The sequence below is a fragment of the Thunnus albacares genome, chromosome 1 (genome assembly GCF_914725855.1).
Source record: "Thunnus albacares chromosome 1, fThuAlb1.1, whole genome shotgun sequence".
NCBI lineage: Eukaryota > Metazoa > Chordata > Actinopteri > Scombriformes > Scombridae > Thunnus > Thunnus albacares.
Genome location: NC_058106.1, coordinates 38,496,583 through 38,515,669, shown reverse-complemented (window position 1 = coordinate 38,515,669; position 19,087 = coordinate 38,496,583).

Below are 19,087 nucleotides of genomic sequence, written 5' to 3'. Positions count from 1 at the left end.
CCATGAAACTCACAAGAAACATGAAAGGCCCTCTTTAGAGTCAGTGTTTGGTTTGTTCACTCTGGGCTACTGTAGAAACATGGCGGGCTCTGAGGAAGAGGACTCGCTCCCTCTGTAGATATAAAACAACAATTCTTATTTTCATGGGATTATACACTAATTAAAACATACTTATGAATATTACATTCCTTCTCTGCCAAGTCTGTTCTGCTAGATGCCACTAAACACTACACACTGCACCTTTAAGGATATTGTCTGCTCTACGTCTCAGTATCAGACAATGAAAAGCATCTGCTATTATAAGAATATTCATTATAATGAATTTGTAATGTGAAGAAAATACATTTTCATGTTAAAACCAAGCGGCAACCTCCGCGGCTGTAAAATGAAGCTAATGCGGAAGTGCGAAAAACTGCAGTTCCTTGAATGACCACTTGAGGCTCCAACAGTGAGTCAATCCCCATAGACCCCCATGTTAAAATGCCCAACTTTACAGCAGAAATAAACATGTTTACAGTCTGGTACAAACAACGGTTTTGGTCTCTGTAGCTAATTTCCTCTTTCATGACAACTGTACGGGGGGTGAATTTTTTTATAACTCACCCGTTTAAATGTTATTAAGCCGTAAAATTATGCATAATGAAGGACATGGCTTGTTTCAGTCATTAGGCCCGCCTTTTTGCCCATTTTTGATTGGCTGGGAGTTAGGCAGCGTCACGCACTGCCAAGATGGCGACAGCCGGAGTGGCTCGCTTTGAGCTTCAACACCGCTCTTCAGAAACCAACAGGTGACGTCACGGTAACTACGTCCATATTTTTATACAGTTTATGGTTAAAACAAGATACTTTATTTCATTTAAATTAGATACTTGCTCTTGTTATAATGAGCTTTTTCTTTTCTAAGGCTGCTGAAGCCTCATTTTAGCTTCAGATGAACTTTGGATTCTGTCCTTCATTTCTTCCTGTATAGTCAGTAGGGATGTACCCAAATTGTTTCATACAAATATTTCAAAAGTTATTTGTTTTCAGGAAGAAAAATAAAATATGTCAAATACCAGCGTGCAGGTCGGTTACATCGCTATCTCAGTGTCTCTCCTCTGCTCCGCTGTGACGTCTATCAGCAGGTCTTAATGAGGGGAGTCACATCCACCTGCTACATGATGCACATTTCCTAATTTGGACATCACTTCCAGAGTTGGGGGTGTTCCCCAGAGATGAAGCTGAACTACTGACACAAGCTTCATGAAGACTTATTGTAACACTTTAATTTTCTAAAATTAAAAGCGTAATAGAAACAAAAACAGGATTTTTAAGCCTCTTTCCACTTTTATTCGAATACAAATACAAATAATTTTGCTGCATCAACAAATACAGATACAAATACAAATACTAGGCTCTCTACACATCCCTTATAGTCATGTTCTGAGAGAACATCTTCAGGGTCAGTACGGAGAGTAGACCCATTTCCTGTTTTCCACAACTTTTCCTTTAACTTGAGACTATTTGGTCAAAAAGGCCCGTTGCAGGATCACTATAAAATATTTCCATCTGATTTAATCAGGCAAATATAAAAGTAAGTTCTTGAGGAGTTCAGTATTTAACTCAAATCAAAGGTGATAAAACTAAGAACAGGATGTGCCACATGTGAAGAACGAGGGCGGAGAAGTGTCATCTAACTGAGACGCTACTGAAGAGAAATTTAAGGGGATTATGAGGAACATAAGTGCTTAATTTGCCATATTAAAATGTATTTCCAGTTCGGGGGGGATTACTTGTTCACAGTTCAAACAAAAAGCCATGTGAGGAAACAACCGCTTTAATAATTCATAAGGGTGTTATAAGGTGGATCTTTTTTTTTTTATGCGTGGAACCAAGAAGATCAGCGTGTCGGGAATAAAGAAACGATGTTAAAATGCTGCGTGTTGCATGAATAATGAAGGTTAATGTCAAACAAATCATCTGTATTACATTTCCACATTAATGCTGGAAGAAAAGGAGTGAGTACAGCACTATCTCGATAATAACAAAGATCGAGTCGTGTTTCTTTTCTTCGAGTCCCCCCCCCCTCGCCCCCCCCCCCGCCAAGGATCTGGCTGCCGTTTCATTAATGAAAAGCCCGAACACACACAAAGATATCTCATTATTTTCCCATGAATATCTACAGAGAAAATGAAATCTTCTCGGGGAAAAAACCTTTCAACCTCACCTTCCTGCCAAAAGGAAGGAAACAATAATCAAGGCGGGAAACGCGTTATCGAGGCTCAGTGCTTCATTCAGAGCTCAGCCGTCCTCACGGTGAGGAGAGAGAGAGAGACGACGCAATTTATTCAGCTCACTGAGGAGAGAGTCTTTATCTGAGAGGGAGAATTAAAGGGAATTAATGAGACACACACACACACACACACACACACACACACATACAGAGAGAGTGATGAGCTCCAATCAGCTGGCTCGAACCTCTCTGATGTGGCTGCTCTCCATCAATCTTCCCTTCTTCTTCTTCTTCTTCTTCTTCTTCTTCTTCTTCTTCTGGCCATTTTCACAGCAGTTTAAACTGTTTTTCCTCTTTTTAATTTACATCATCTACAGGCTTATAGGAGAAAAAACGTACAGGTCGTAATGTCAGTCGCCCCAAAAATGAAATTTCCTGTTTCCAACCGTGAGTCAAGACAGTTTTTTAAAAAGCGTAACTACGATCGTCCACCTAACCGTAACCCACATGGTTATTATTGTAGCCATGACGATGAAGGTGGCCTAACTTTAAGGAAGTAGTTACTTTAACACACACCACATGTTTCTTTAACCTTAACAAAGTGATCATTTTAACCCGAACCATCATCTTTCCTTAAACCTAACCAGACCTGAACCACATCATAAAACATCGTTATTGATTGCCAATTACTGCCGATAGCTGCGCCAGATAAGAAAATGCTTCTATGTGTCGTTTTGGAGTCACATGGTCAAACTCAAGCAACAACCTCCGGGGCTGTAAAATGAAGCCAAAAACTGCAGTTCCTTGAATGGCCACTTGAGGCTCCAAAAGCGAGTCAATCCCCATAGACCCCCATGTTAAAATGCCCAACTTTACAGCAGAAATAAACATGTTTACAGCCTGGTACAAACAACGGTTTTGGTCTCTGTAGCTAATTTCCTCTTTCATGACAACTGTACGGGGGTGAATTTTTTTATAACTCACCTGTTTAAATTTTATTAAGCCGTAAAGTTCTGCATAATGAAGGACATGGCTGCTTTGAGTGACAGGTCCGCCAGCCGCTAGGTGGCTTGTTTCAGCCATTCAGCCCCGCCTCTTTGCCCATTTTTGATTGGCTGGGAGTTAGGCAGCGTCACACACTGCCAAGATGGCGACGGCCGGAGCGGCTCGCTTTGAGCTTCAAAACCGCTCTTCAGAAACCAACGGGTGACGTCATGGTAACTACGTCCATATTTTTATACAGTTTATGGTCAAACTACATATTCGGTCATTTAATTTGGAGGACTTGTTGGCCCAGGTGTGCCGTATACTGGGCCTCATGCAAGAAGCAATCAAACGAACAGATTCGATCTTAAGAGACACGGACGAGTGATTTAAGAACATTTGTGACATTCATACATTTTCTCACACTAAGAATTTTCTCTGACCTACAAACAAAATTTAGCTCAGACCCGTCGTACAAGTCACGAACAGACAGTCTGAATATATTTAAATGATACCTAAATAAGCTAAACTAACAAATGTCACAGCAACAATATTATATATATACATATACAAATATATATACACATGTATACATGTGGTAGTTTCTCAGGAGAAATCACAATACAGGAGCACAGCGGGAAATTTGGTACTACTGGGAATATTAGTATAATATGATGAGAGGAAGCACTGCTTTGTCTCTTCAATGAAAATATAGGATGGTGTGTGATGTCATCTGTAGTGAAGTCTGAGCCAAGCAGAAGTGTAGGATGTTTAGGAAGAGGTTTTTTTTTTTCTGCAGTTGCATCTGCAGAATTCACAAGTCCCCCAAAGTCCCCAAATCCTGGAAACTAGAATCTTCTTTTTCCAAACCACACCAACCTGTAATTACTTTTGCTGCTCAGTGTATATTCAGCTTTTAGTGGTTTTCTGTTATTTATATCTTGTTCTGATGTTCGGATGTTAAACATGATCAAAGTTCCAAAACTTGTGTTGTATGTAAAAATGCTGCCTGTAAGACAAAACCCAGGTTTCAGCTGCCCTGAACGCTTCATTCATAAAGTTATTTTACATTCCTGATGAGATGACATCATCTTGTGGTGCATGTCCATCAACGTCTGTTTGTTCTTTTAATCTTTGTAGCTGAGGTTGTTTACATAGCCAGAAAAAGCATCCTGAAGCTGACCAATCAGAACAGAGCAGACTCATCAGGAGGCGGGGCCTTAAAGAGACAGGAGCTAAAACGGCCTGTTTCAGACAGAGGCTGAACTGAGGGGCTGCATAAAGGACCAGTAGAAGATAAATAAGGAGTTTTTAACTGGAAATCATGCAAATATATCACAGCAGAGCCAGAGCAGCCCAGCAGAATATGTCCTCTTCAGAACTCTGGTCTTAAAGGTCTCTTTCTTGGTTTCTGAGAAGAAGCTTTCAAGAGTCCTCAGAGACTCAGAGGCTGAAGGACTGAAGGCTGCTGGTGGCTGAGCTCTGGAGTTGTGGCCTTGACCATCGTCCCGTCGAGGGTTAAGACCTCCTCACCGCCTCCACCAACCCTCTCAGCATCTTGATGCCAACGACCATTTCGACATCCTCTACCTGCACTCACCCCACTCCTGAGCCCCACCTGTCATTATACCCTGTCACCAGAGTCCACCCGCCCCTCCACCTCTCAGTCACCATTTCATCTGTCAACTAGCAGGTGATTTGTCACCACTATATGAACTGAAAACAGTCCAAAATCATTGAGAATTGTAGTTGAAGTCCATTTTTAATAGAAAACTTTAAAAAAAAAAAAGTGATGTCAGAGCTGAGCTTTGCTGCTTGTTTTGAGGTGAGTGAGTTCTCCGAGTGTCAGTCGTCTCTAAGTCATAAAAAAAACAACAACTTTTATCTCCAGAATCCTGAATCATCGACTCCCACGTCGCTGCTCTTCTGTAAAACTATAGAAACAGATGAACTTTTATACAGTAAGAAACTAGAAAATCAGCTGTTTTCTAAGTTTGAAATGCAGCCTCTGTCACTGTTTGCCTTTTTGAACCCTCCTACTACAGTTTACTGTGTAGTTTGTGTGTGTGTGTGTGTGTGTGTGTGTGTGTGTGTGTTCAGAGAAGGCCCACCTGTTCCTCTCCCTCATCAAATCCTTTCCCTCTCTCAGCCTGTTTCAGCCTCGGAGGCTCTGAGAGCAGCAGCGGTCTGACCAGAGAGACGGATGAACAGATCATGAGTGGCTCTGATCTGAACCCTTCACGCTGCTGAAGGTTTTTAACTAACCGGCGGCGTTCGCTGGTCTGATTCTGCTGAGAGGCACACACACACACACACTGCTTTTCTGTTTCTACTCCATAAATCATTTCCAGAGAAAAAAAAAACAACCTAAAAGCACTTAAAACACTCAGACAAGATTAAAGATCTTAAAGTGACACCAGCTGCCCTGTGAGGCTGAAGTGTTAGATGGCTCTAAAATGGAAAAAAAAGAACTTTTCTATGTTTATATTCTTACTAATAGAGGGGCGGATGATAAATCAAACAGGCGTAAATCTTCAGGCGTTTTAAAACCTGCAGTTCGTATCACTAAAACCAGGTGAGAACGTTCTCTCTGCTTATTGGTCGGATGTGTCTGAGGCGGGAGCGAGAACATAAACACAAGCATAAATCTAATAAAGACATCTGTCAACATGTCAAGAAGACAACACACTCGGTTGTTAGTCCAGGCCTCCGTTCACTCTGCGACCAGCTGCTGCCAGCAACTGTTGATTTCACTCCCAGCATGCAAAGCGTTCCTGAGCCACACAGCAGCCGTTCAGCTCAAACTCGCAGCCTCGTCGTCGGTCAGTTGGAGGTCGGATCATGTTCCCACCACAAATGAACCCGCTCCAGAGTTTGTTTATTGTGTGACCACTTCCCTCTAAAAAGGATTTCTGTGGTTACTGTGTTCAGATCTGCACAAAGGAATCGAACCACAGAGTCCCCAGTCAACCAGACTGGAAACCACAGGTCCCTTAAATGAAGTGGTCATTTTAGGACAAGTCATGTTTGGACCAACATGAGCACTGTATCGGAAAAATGCAGCCTCCTCATTTACTTTAATGAGACCACTGTGGTGCCAACGCAGAGGAGAAACCTGGATCAACCTCTGCACTGTGACACGCCGCGTAGCCAATCAGGCAGATTCCTGCTACTTCCTGGTTTTATTGCAGCATGAACAACAAAAAGTCTGCTGTTAACTTCATGATCATTGTGATGAAAGATCAAACGGTTCTCACCAAGACAACTTTCCAGAGGTGTAAAATAAAAAAAATAGGGGCTGGTGAGAGTGTTGGTGTATTCATGATGCTACAGATGAAGAGAGATGAGAAACAAAATGCTGTTTTTAGGTTTTAACACTCAGATTTTCAGCTTCATCTCAACATTTACTAAACTTTCTTCAGTCTAAGCTGTAATTAAACTGCTTCGGTGCACCGTATTGACTCAAATATACTTCACACGCCATCAGTGTGTGTTGCCCTTTGTCATGATGTCATGCAATGGACAGTGCACCAAAGGCTGATGGGAATTCAGTCATTAATGAGGAATCCTGAACTGAACTGAGATGTTGGACAAGTGGAACTTTGACCAAATGAATCTCTGCTGAATTTCCATCTGATTTCTGTAAAAATGTTTAATTCTGGTCAAACTGTTGGAACAAGAGACAGACAGACAGACGGATGAAGCGGTGTAATCCACCGTCTCTACTTCCTCCTTCCTGCTCAGAGTTTAGGGACCAAAACAATGCAGACCTCTCAGCTCATAAATCCCTTTGACCTCCGGCCGGGACGAGTTCAGAGAGGTGAATGAGGACTGGAGTTAATGAACTCCACCAGTCTGTTAACTGGATTAAAGTTCATGTTTGAACTGGAACAACAAAAAAGGTACAAGTGCTTCCCTGACTTTGACAAATCCTCGACCACATTTAATAGTTTTTTCTACAGAGCCCACTCTCAAGGATGTTTTTGGGGGTTTTTTCCATCTTGTGAGAACATGTTAGTAGATATTGTGTTTTGGGAACAACATTCATATATTGTGCCAACAAAATCTGTATCTTGTAGTGATTATATCTGCACAAGATGACTTAAACATGCTTCTTGGCCCTGTAAACTGTCTATTAGGTTCATTAAGTTTACTTTTTTAAGTTTTTATAGAGGAATTATTCCTTCTTTAACACAAAAACAAGATTATTCTCAACAGGTTTCTTCTGTTTTGACTGTTTTACTTGTCAAACTGAACAAAAAAGAGTGAAAATATTTTAACAAAAAGCAGAAACCAGAAATGAATCTCTGCAAGTGTTTTACATAAAAGAAAGTCTCTTCAAACTTCAAACACAGACTGAGCGCAAAGCACAAATCTATCTTCCCACACGTCCAGACCACGACTGAAGACGGGATTAAAAAATAATCTGACTGCAGCCTGAAAAGCTCAAACTGTTATTACAGTAATGTTTCACAGATCAGATTGTCAAATCTCATGTTTGTTTTTTAGATCTCTTTGTGATTAACTGTTCTGGTTTTATATACAGTAAGTTTTTTCTTCTCCTGCACAAATGAGGACAAAAAGTTCATAACTCCAACTCACAGATCACAGTCTCATCATGAAGAACTTCAACTACGGCAACAAGTTGTGTCCAAAGTCCTTATTTACTGAACATTCTTGGCTCTGATTGGCTGGAGGGTGAGAGGTAAGTTTTAATCACTAGACAGTAAAAACGCAGGTGTTTGTTTGCATGAATGCACCGACAAGCAGGTAACATTATCTTTTAATAATAATAATAATAATAATAATAATAATAATAATAATAATAATAATAATAATGTGTCACAGGATGCAACGCTGTTCTCTTATAGTTTGAGTTATCAGTAAAAAATTTGTCAGGATTTTAAAGCTCCTCACTCAGCCTGGTTAACTTCTTAATGTTTATCTAGATGTTGCCTAGCAACACACAGGTATGGGAACTATATTTCATGATACTGAAAACATAAAAACAAAATAATATTAAGTTATGAAAATAAATGAACAACTGATATATTTAATTTGATGACGTGGCATTTTGTAGGTGAGTTGTATTAAGGCTGAAAAGTGTTGATTAAGACCAACAGTGTCTCTTTATTATATTCAAACAGCAACAATATTCAGGCATAAACTGATGAATTAGTAAATTAGATCATGTTGTGATGATCTGCAGCTTCTGTCTGAAAGTTTCACAACATTTTATAGATGTAATTTTCTTCCTCAACAACAGTCTATCATCCATTTTCACATAACTATCACTGATATAAATATTCACAGAGACAAAGAAGGACACTGCAGTTTAATGACTGATGTTCCTGTTGTTTTGCACATGCAGATATTTTACTGCAGTGTATAAAGTTGAACTGGTAGCTGTACTGTATGAAAACCAGAGATGTATTTTCCATCCAACTGCAGAACTGCACCACAGTCTTAAACTTAATTATGACTGACAGCCACCTGACACCTCACTGAAAATCATCATAATGTTTTACAGGAGCTGATATTTATTGATCCATTTATTGAATCTGCAGTTTCTGGGATTATTTTTATTCTCAGTTCATTATTAATATACAATCAAATACATCACTGTTCCAGTTATGTCCCTGAGACATAAAGAATATAGATACACGACACTGAAAACCTTACTAGTAGTAGTACTAGTAGTATTACTTGTAGTAGTACTAGCAGTATTTAACATTGATGTTTTTAATGTGGTTGATTCACTTTAAATTTTTCTATTATTGTAAATTGATTGTTGTATGTTTCCCTTTTAACTGTAAAGTGTGTTGGGACCATGCTGCATGGTGATCCTGCACTTTAAATAAAATTCAATTGAATAGTAGCACTAGTAGTAGTAATACTACTACTAGTAGTAATACTACTACGAGCACCACTAACCTTACTACTGCTAGGGGTTTTTTATTCTGTTTAGTTTTAATTGATTTTACTGTCTAATTATAGTATTTAAATGTTTTAACCATGAAAATCACTTGGTAACTTTATTATTATAAATATTATAATTATTATTATTATTATTATTATTATTATTATTATTATTATTATTATTATTATTATTATTATTGTTATTATTATTATTATATTTGCTTGGGAGGACTCAACACCACAACAGATCTTGTATATAATATAATATAATATATTATAATAAGAATCTCTACGTTCCAGGAAGCAGCAGCAGACTGAGAGGAGTTTTAAACTCTCAGTAAATAGTTGATGAAAAGTTTGTTTTTCTTGTTGTATAATTCTTTTTGTCTGTTGTTTTTCTGTTGGTTTGATTTGATTATGAAATGTTACTGAATGTGTTTTATGACTTAAATATCTGCTATTGTACCTGTTCTCCCCTCAGAGGAAATAAGCTTTTAGCTGTATTGTGTTTTTCTCCTTGATAATTTAATTAGTATGTCAGGACTGTGCGGCTGCAGTCTTGTATGTAGGTTTATTATCGTCTGTCTGTCCGTGATTGTGACGGATGACTCAGGGACTCAGAACCTTTGTGTCTGAACATAACAGAACCTGAACCACAGTGTTAGCAGATCTAAAAACATGTGGATCATTGATGGAAGGAAATGACAAACAGCCTGTTTTGTCCTTTAGTTTGAAGGACTTGTTGAAAGCAAAACTTGAGGCTTCACATGAAAAAAAAAAGTCAGTTCAGTCTCCTACAAACTGAACGTGGATCATTTAGTTCTTCTGTTCTTACAAAACATTTCAGCTATAAAACTGATTTTTTTTTTTTGGACAAAAAGCTCTTGAGGATAAAAGGAAGTGTTTTTTCTGAAAAGAGAGGAGCTTTCTGTTCTGCTTTTCACCCCCAAATAATCTCAGCTCTTTCATGAAAAGTAGGTGATTCTTCAGAGGTCGTCACAGACGCTAATTAATCACCTAAAAGCCTCGCAGAGAGAGAAAAAAAAAGAATGAGCCGTTTGAATAATAGATCAAAAAACCTACCTGGAGTTTGGAAGTTACTGTGGCCGTGACCAGCCGTTCTCCAGCGTGTCTGCGGTTGATCCCACGGGGGGGCGTCGAGTTAACGCATCAGGTGATTAAAATATTAAATCTTAAAAAAGTGGAGAGCTGAAACCGCTGATTGCTAGAAGGAGTCGACACAGTCGCGGTTATTCTTCCAGTTAAATCTTGTTCCTGTTTGAGTGTTTCAGTGATGACTGATGGAACAAAAAAGGTCACCGTGTGGGTGAAACCTCAAGTTCCATTAATTGCCTTCGATGTTGAAGAAAAGACACAAATCTTCATCAGGCTGTTCGTTAACGACAGTCTGTTATAGTTAATATGTGAACATGAAGAACTTGAACCTTTTTCTGTTCTTGTTCTCGGCTCGTCAGGCAGAAAATGCAGCGTTATTCTATTATTATAAATCATCCAGTGACCTTTTCTGTTTTTAATGATTGATTTATTCTCATTGGAGCTGCTGCTGCACGCTGTGGAAGAACAGAGTCTGCAGGGCTGAAATACACGTCGGGAAGAAAACTGAATAATAAAAGTTGAGATCCAAAGTTTGTTTCTGAGCAGTCGTCGTGACGTTTTAGAGGTTTTTAGTAACTTGTATCTGTTCTGCCCTTAAAACAGGGAAAATAGTGAGGGAAGAGGGATGAAGAAACCAGCACACTTCTCTCGTTTTCACTCGTTTGTATTGAGTTTTAATTATATACAGTACAACCAAATTCACATATCGGAATACACTCAGTCTCAGGACCACAGTTTCCAAGTTATTCTCTGTTTTTTTTGTAAATAATGCAAATGATATTTTTAACCAACATAGACTGTGACTTAAAGCTATAATATGTAATTATTACACATTAAAATGTTGAATAAAACTGAATAAAAGTCAATTTATAACAGTTTGTGTGGAACAACCACAACGCCGATGTATTATCTTGTATGTGTGTAAGTTACTCTTTGGTAGACGCCATTGTAGTGGACAAACACAGCGCCGCCGTATGCATCTGGTGCGTGTTTACTCTTTGGTAGAGGAGGTATGACGCCATCGACAGGCGACCAAATGAAACGGTCCGTTACTTTGATTAAATTACAGATTTCTCTGGGTTTGAAAACTGTTGGAAACATTTAATAATGTAAGTACACAACTCAACAACATATATAACATAGGTCTAGTTGTTTTTAGACATTTAAATGTGGAATAATTACATATTATAGCTTTAACTGAAATACATTTACCTTTTTAACTTTCGTATTTTATCGAACACATGAAATGACCTTCTACTGTAATAAAATAATGTTTTTTAACACTTTACAGACAAACTTAAGTGCAGAAAATGGCGGAACAACAGTTTGACGCTAGAGCGAGACGATAGCAGTAGCTAGCTTACATGGTGACAGAGTTAGCCAGAAACTCTTATAAACAACATAAAAGTTAAAAATTCACCTCTTTCCCTCGCAATGAACAACAATGACAAAACAACCAGTATCAACAATGTGTGTCGCTAACTTTATAGTGCTTTGTGTACGGAAAACAGTGAGGGAAGAGGGATGAAGAAACCCGCACACTTCTCTCGTTTTCACTCATTGTATAGAGCGAGGGAGAAAAGCGTGACTCCCCCTACTGGAGCTCTGAGGCACTACCGATAGATTGACGCACAATCAACCCAGAGAAAGAACACACATTACCTGTTTGTACTGTTTACGCTCTGGCTGGATGTTCTCCACAGTAATAACCTGAGCGACACAACCTGAAATAACAATAAAATGATGTATTAAGAAAATAGAGCATGAAGCATAACTCTCTTTCTGAAAAATCTAATTATTTTTCAATTATTTTTATCTTCTTCTGTTGTGAGCATGGAGTGTTTTTAATATGAGCTGGTAGAAGCATTAAGATCAATATGTTAAGCTACATGCTAGATTTCACAATATCATCTGTTATGTTGGTTGAGGAAAAAGACTATTTTCATCTTAGTCATGCTAGCACGGCTAAAGGAGTCACATGATGTGTCCAGACTGAAATATCTCATTAAGTATTGATATACACACATTCACTGAGAGCAGCTCTGCCATAAATTCTACTTTAACAGATCATTTCATTACATTTTTCAGTTTTTGATGACATTGTCAGAAAGGTGATAATTCTGCTTTATGTTTATTACTGAGGTCATAGTGGCTGGTGATGGTGTACTGGAGTGTGTTATATTGAAAAGTATCCCTTGGCGCTAGACGGAAAGTCACCAAAGTTATTAAAATTCATCCTCAGGGGAGATGAATGTGTGAACTTGAGAAGGTGTTTCACTCTGACATTTTCTCTCAGGAGCCACGATGATAACTCACTGAAATGAGTCTTTTTTAAACATTTAAATACCTGAATGTACTTTGGTTTAAGAGTTATCACCTCAAACCTCTGATGTAAAACTACAGCAATCAAGCTAAATGTAAAAAAAAAAAGTGTTTAAACTAAATTAAAGAACAAAGAAAAGTTCCTTTTAGGGATTTTCACCCTCAGAAATTTCCATGAAACCAGGATTCTTCAAACACAAAAGCCATCAGAAACAGCTGTTAAATAATGGATTACAGAGTTCACTATTTGAATAATAAAGTATAACAATTAGATTGATCACACAGTAAAGCTTGTGTTAAATTAACTTACAGGTACGACAGTCTTCCTGAACAGTACGTGCAGCACAGAATTATTTTCACTTTTACTGATCGAACTCAAACAATCAGTGGAGGTGGATGAATTATAAGTAATTTCACACTTCACTTCCACTTAGTCTTGGCGGTTACATCCTGTCATGTGACATGTGGAGGAGACTGAACACACTCTCATTACATTTCCTCCCAGTGAAGGAAAATTCGTCTCAACTGTCTATCCTGGGAGTTGTTTCGATATACAATTTTATAGGCTTCTGTGAACTCACCTTCACCTCAAGCTGCTCTGTCTACATGTAAACTACATTTCCCAGAATGCCTTTTGACAACTTCCAGGCACAGGGTTTGAACCTGCTGTTATCAGATGTGAATTCAGTGCCAAAAAAAAGTGTCAGATTTCTCTTTATGAGCGCTGGAACTGATAAAAGATTAAATGATGAAGATAAAGTTGATATCACTCAATAAATCAATAAATTTGCAACCAAACTTAAAAGCAGCTATAATTTATATTTTTATAATACCAACGTCTGATCTGTCAGTGTGTAACGTGTTGGTCGTAGTGATGAACCTACAGAGAATTATCAGTGACTCTGCAGCTTTACGGAGCTTTATAGTGAGTTTCAGCTCATTGTTTATCTGTCCGGCTGCAACTTTTACTGTTCTGGTTCACTCTCAGCGTCTCATAGCGTCGTTTTCAGAGAAAAAGCTGTAAAAAGCCGCTGTACACTACCTGCTCAGCACCAAACAGGCAAACAGACACAGTTAGCTGTAGACTAGCTGGTGAACATAGTGGAGCATTTAGCAGCTAAAGAGCCTGATATTTCCCTCAGGAGTTGGTAGAGAGTAAAAACAGAGCTAAAAGAGAGTGAATATTGGACTTACATTCACCAGGTGGACAGAAACACGACTCCACATGAATGTTGCTACGTAACTGCTGGATGTGGAAATAAGCAACTGTTTTGCTCAACAGATCAACTTAAACTGTAATTACGCACTAAATCATTCTTTTACACTGTACACATAATCACATAGCTTTATATGATGTTAATATACATATTGTTTATAAAAACTTCTTTTTCTGCTCAAAATTAGTTTCTAATTAGAACACTGGCTAACTGTAGCTTCAATTTGTCTCTCACACAGAGCTGCTCGTTCGCAAATCTGATAAGAGACGGTGGAGAGAAAACGTCATACATGACTAACTTTCCTTCTTCTCCAGAGTTTTTTGTGCTTTCTCATCTCACAGGAAACCCTGAGTTGCAGGCCGAGCCTTCGCGGTCCTTCGCAGTCCTGTTGGCGTCCGTCCCCGGCTACTGCTGCTGTTATTGTTATGATTCTCCTCTCCCCCCCCTCTCCATCCTCCCTCTTTCTTCCTCTCTCCGCCCACCAAGAGCTGGGTTCTGCTTGTGGTTTCTACCCGTTAAAGGGGAGATTTTCCTCACTGCTGTCGCCAAGTGCTGCTCATGGGGGGAATTGTTGGGTCTCTGTAAATCAAAGAGTACAGTCTAGACCTGCTCTGTGTGAAAAGTGCCCTGAGATGACTTTTTGATGTGATTTGGTGCTATATAAATAAAATTGAATTGAATTGAATTGAACCATAAAAAATATCCATGATAGCTCGTATAGAGGACAGGGTCACAACTTTTCTTGAAAAATTGACTTGAAAAGTTGTGAATCTGTCCTTTAAGACTGATCTTTGGCTTGCCTAGCTAGCACATGGTGAATATGCCATAGACTGTAGCTCCAGTATGCTAGCTCTGCTCCTTAAACCACATTTACATTGTGCATCATCTTACGTTTGTTTACTTATGACACCAAGTCAAGCTGTGTATAATAGAGACTAACTTTCAGAACAGGGCAGAGTTTTTAAAGTTGAGAATAAGTCACTCCTGTCTCCTTCCTGCTCTGCATTTGCACTCTTCTTCTATGAATTCTCTCCGTGTGACTCTGTGTGCAAATTGTTCGGCCACCGGCAGCAGCTTTGTCTCAGTATTAGATGGATTTCCCCTGTAATAGTCTGCTGAATGCATAACGTCCTGGGACAAAGTGTATATTTGTGTTGTGTTGGCTCCTCCAGCCGTCACATCATCCTCTTCCTCTCCTATTATATCCGACAGTGTTTCTGTGACTGGCATGAGCAGAGGAGCGAGCAGACAACTGATGTTCAATGAAGCGCTCCACTTCAAAGTTTCTGTGCTGCAGGATTAGCAGAGGAAGGAGATTACTGTAATTGGGGACTGTAGAGGTGGAACAAAAGGTTCTTCTGTCTGTCAGAGAGGTGGATGTTGTACAGTGAACACACACACACACACACACACACACACACACACAGTTACAGTGGAGGATGTTAAAGGGAAAATTCACTCTAATCCACTTTAACTCAAAGAAACATGAGAGTGAGAATTTAAAACGTGAGAAAAACTTTTCATGCTTTCTCTCATCTGTAAAAAGTCACTGGAATCACATTAGAGACAGTGTGAAGCAGCACTCTATTGCACTGACTAATACTTTTAGCCATGCTAGCGGCTGGTCTGTCTGTGGTTCGGTCCAGCAATTTGTTCCAGACTGAAATATCTCAAAAACTGATTGGTGTGACATTTTCAACAGACATTCACAGTTCATTCATAGTGTGAATCCTTGTAACCTTGGTGCTCTCCCGATTCCTCCTCTAGCACAAGTTTTCAACTGTCCCAGCATCACCAGCAGCCTGACACTGTGAAATATCTCAGCATCTACTCAATAAACTGGCACAACATTTGGTAAAGTCACTCATCTTCCTCGCAGAATTAACTGAAATAACTGTAATCCTCTGATTTTTTATCTTGTTTCATCATCTGGTCAAAATTTTAATTTGTCCAATACTTCAGTTACCAAATACCTGCAAAACTAATGACATTCCCATCAACCTCAGGTGTAGTTTACTCTGTGCTAGTTAGCAACTGTTAGCATGCTAACATGCTAAACTAAGATGGTGAACATAGTAAACATTATATCTGGTAAACATCAACATGTCACTGCTATTGTGAGCATGTTAGCATGCAGATGTTAGCATTTCGCTCAAAGCATCGCTAGCATCAGACTCATAATAAATGTCAAATGTGAAAGGGGTCACACGTAGTGATGAACCCATATAAACTGTCAATGGTACAAACAAATCTTTTGAATAAACTTATTGTCCAAGATTGTCATCGCGACCAACTGACAAGTGTCAACATGTTCCTTCCTGGCTTGCTAGTATGTTAGCTATTAGCTCGCCAGCTACAGTAGGCGATATTTTTTTTCCCATTATGGCAAAGTCATGACCCGCCCTCCTCTGCCTCTGATTGGCTAGTACTCGTTGCCTTCGTTGATTCGGTCGGTTAGGTTTAGGCATGAGGAGTGAGATTGGTTAGGGTAAGAATATCAGGGTAAGCCAATCAGAGGCAGAGTAGGGCGGGTCATGACTTTGCCATCCTGGGAAAAAAATATCACCTACACTATTCCAACTAGTTGAGTGTCACAATGTTACCAAGGCTCTATAGCACCAACAATATTTCATGAGAAATACGAGGATGAATTTTGCTGCGTCATTTTCTGATGATCTGAAATGTACTCATGGAAAACCTACCCAAACATGACCTGTATAAATTGATTTTATAGAAAAAAAAACACCCGTTAGATCCATGTGGTCGACCCAAACAGAGAGAGAACACCAACATCAGCAGCAGCATGACGCTCCAACAATTAACAGACAGCTTTGGTGGAAAAGAGCAGCGATACATGTCATTTTTTCTGCAGTTCAGAGTTCACATTCTCCATCTGCTACAACGAAAATATGTTTTCTCTTGTGATGATGATGAAGCACCACATAACCAAAGCCAACAAAGTGTCGACTTGGATCCACTCGAGTATAAAAATAGACCTGCAGCAATGCAAGGAAACCCTCGGTGGACCTTTACTGATCACACAGTCAAACGGTCACAGAAAGAACTCATGTCAGCACCTCAAATCCCTGACAGCCCTCAGTGTGTGTGCGCGCTGTCGGTTTTCTTCTACCTGATTAACAAGACAAGACCTTGTAACCCTGTAAACAGTCCTTTTTCTGAACTCACTGTGGCGTTCATTAACCTGACTTAATCACTGCTGCTGGGAAAGAGCTGGGGGGGGGGGTGTAAAACCTCGCCGTGACATCACAACAACAATGCATCGGAGTGTAGTTTGGACTAACACAATTATCTCCTCATTACTGCCCTATTTTTGAGACGCCTCTCGCCGGCGCTGCCTGTCTGTGCAGCGAGCTGCTGAGGTGGCAAATGAGTAATGATTCCTAATTGTCAGACTCGCTGTAGAGATTACGGACCGAGTTACTGGATAAATTCCTAAATGATTTTGTGCTGCTTGGCTTCTCCCCAATGGACTGTTCATCTGTAAATATTCACATAATGGGAGAGAGAGAGAGAGAGCGAGAGAGAGAGAGAGAGAGAGCCAGGTACACTGAAGAGGTTCAGATTTATCCCTCATCGGCATCATCAGTAACAGCTCACTGATGCAGAGAAGAGGAGCTGATTCAATAAACCCCGTGTTGGAGATGACACACATTACTGGAACACTCCACGATATTGATCCCGTACTGAAAGCAAAGTAAAGGATGCTGTTCTGGCTCATTCAGAGTAATGAGGTGAGAACAGTCAGAGCTGAAGGGGGGGGGGGGAATATCTGCAACGCTATTTCTGTTGAAGTACTTCCTGTGTGTACTGCGACGAATATGATTTTCACACAGTAATGTTGCATCTAGTTTCAGTTTCTCTCTACATGGTTTGAAGACTGTAATACAGTCTGCATGCAGAGCAGCAGAGGAGAGGAGGTTTGGGGTTGGTCCAGGTTGGAAGAGAGCAGGACTCTTTGAAATCACCTTCATCCTGCAGAGGGTACAAACTTTTTGTTTACTGGTGGTGGAACGAAAGATGAGGCCTGTTAAACATCTCCAGGTCCACAGTAAAGGTGTATTCACATTACACAAACGTCTGACGCTGTGTGTTCATCGTTTGGTGGCGCTGTACTAACTTGTGTTGGGTTTCCTATTTTCATACTATCGCAGGGCTCAAAGTGCAGTGTTGCACCGGCGAACTGGTTTTTCCTGCAGCACACTGAGGTCATTTCCTCCGATACATGTGTCACAGTATGAAGATTAAACAGGCAACTAGTTATTTTTGCATGTAAAACAGTTAGTTATCACATTTAGACCACATTTTAATTTCTACTTTCATTTTATATACGGCACCACATGTTATGGGATTTTCCATCTTTAGGGGTTACAAACTGGGTCACACTGGGTCAATCCTGGGCTTTGAGGTCACACTGTAATTCTTAAGTAGAAAGGAGACATTCTCTCCTCTTCTTGAGACTCCTGAACCCTCTGTGATGTTTTGGGGAAGCAGAAGCCTCTCTGATAAAGCATCGCCATGGTCACCAAGGTCAGAGGAGGCTTTCCTAGACAACACAGACAGGTGGATGCGTAGTTTCTATTGACACAATGTGCTGACGGTGACCTGAAGTTCCAAGCAACATGACCTGAACTGACATGGGTAAAATGCAGTTCCTTGTTTAGAAACTAGTGAACCAATTAGACTAATTTGTTATATTGTCGGCTGATCTGTTGAGGTTAAAGACTAACAGACTTTCAGGGGGCAGAACAGAAAGAGACGGCATCTTAGCCAGAACACCTTGATGTTCGCTGTTTCAGTTCTCAGCTTGATCAAGTGCTTCAATAAACATTTTCAGACATCAAAGTCTCGTGTCCGCTTTTCTCCACTGAGGCGCTGACCATCGCTCAAAATACCCACAACACTACAGAGGTGTTTAACTGCAGAGGGTTGCTGTATGGATCATTATGATACCTGAGCTATTACAAACAGGAAAAAATGGTGATCAGAGGATCATCGACTTCAGTGTATCTGTGTCTCCAACTGAACTCCGGCTGCTTTTTTTAAAACCACTGATGGGCAAACTTTTCTTTTAAATACATATAAAACACTTTGAAATAGCCTTAAACATAAATCATAAAAATAGACATAAAAATACTCTGCTTGGAGCAATTTTATGTGTCTGATATGGTTTTTCCACCAAAAAAAAGTATAATTACCACTTCCCAAACCCACTTCCTAAACCACTTCCTTAAATCCTTAAAATGACATTTACTCCTTCTCCCTCATTAAAAATTCAAGAATCTATGAATATGCAAGT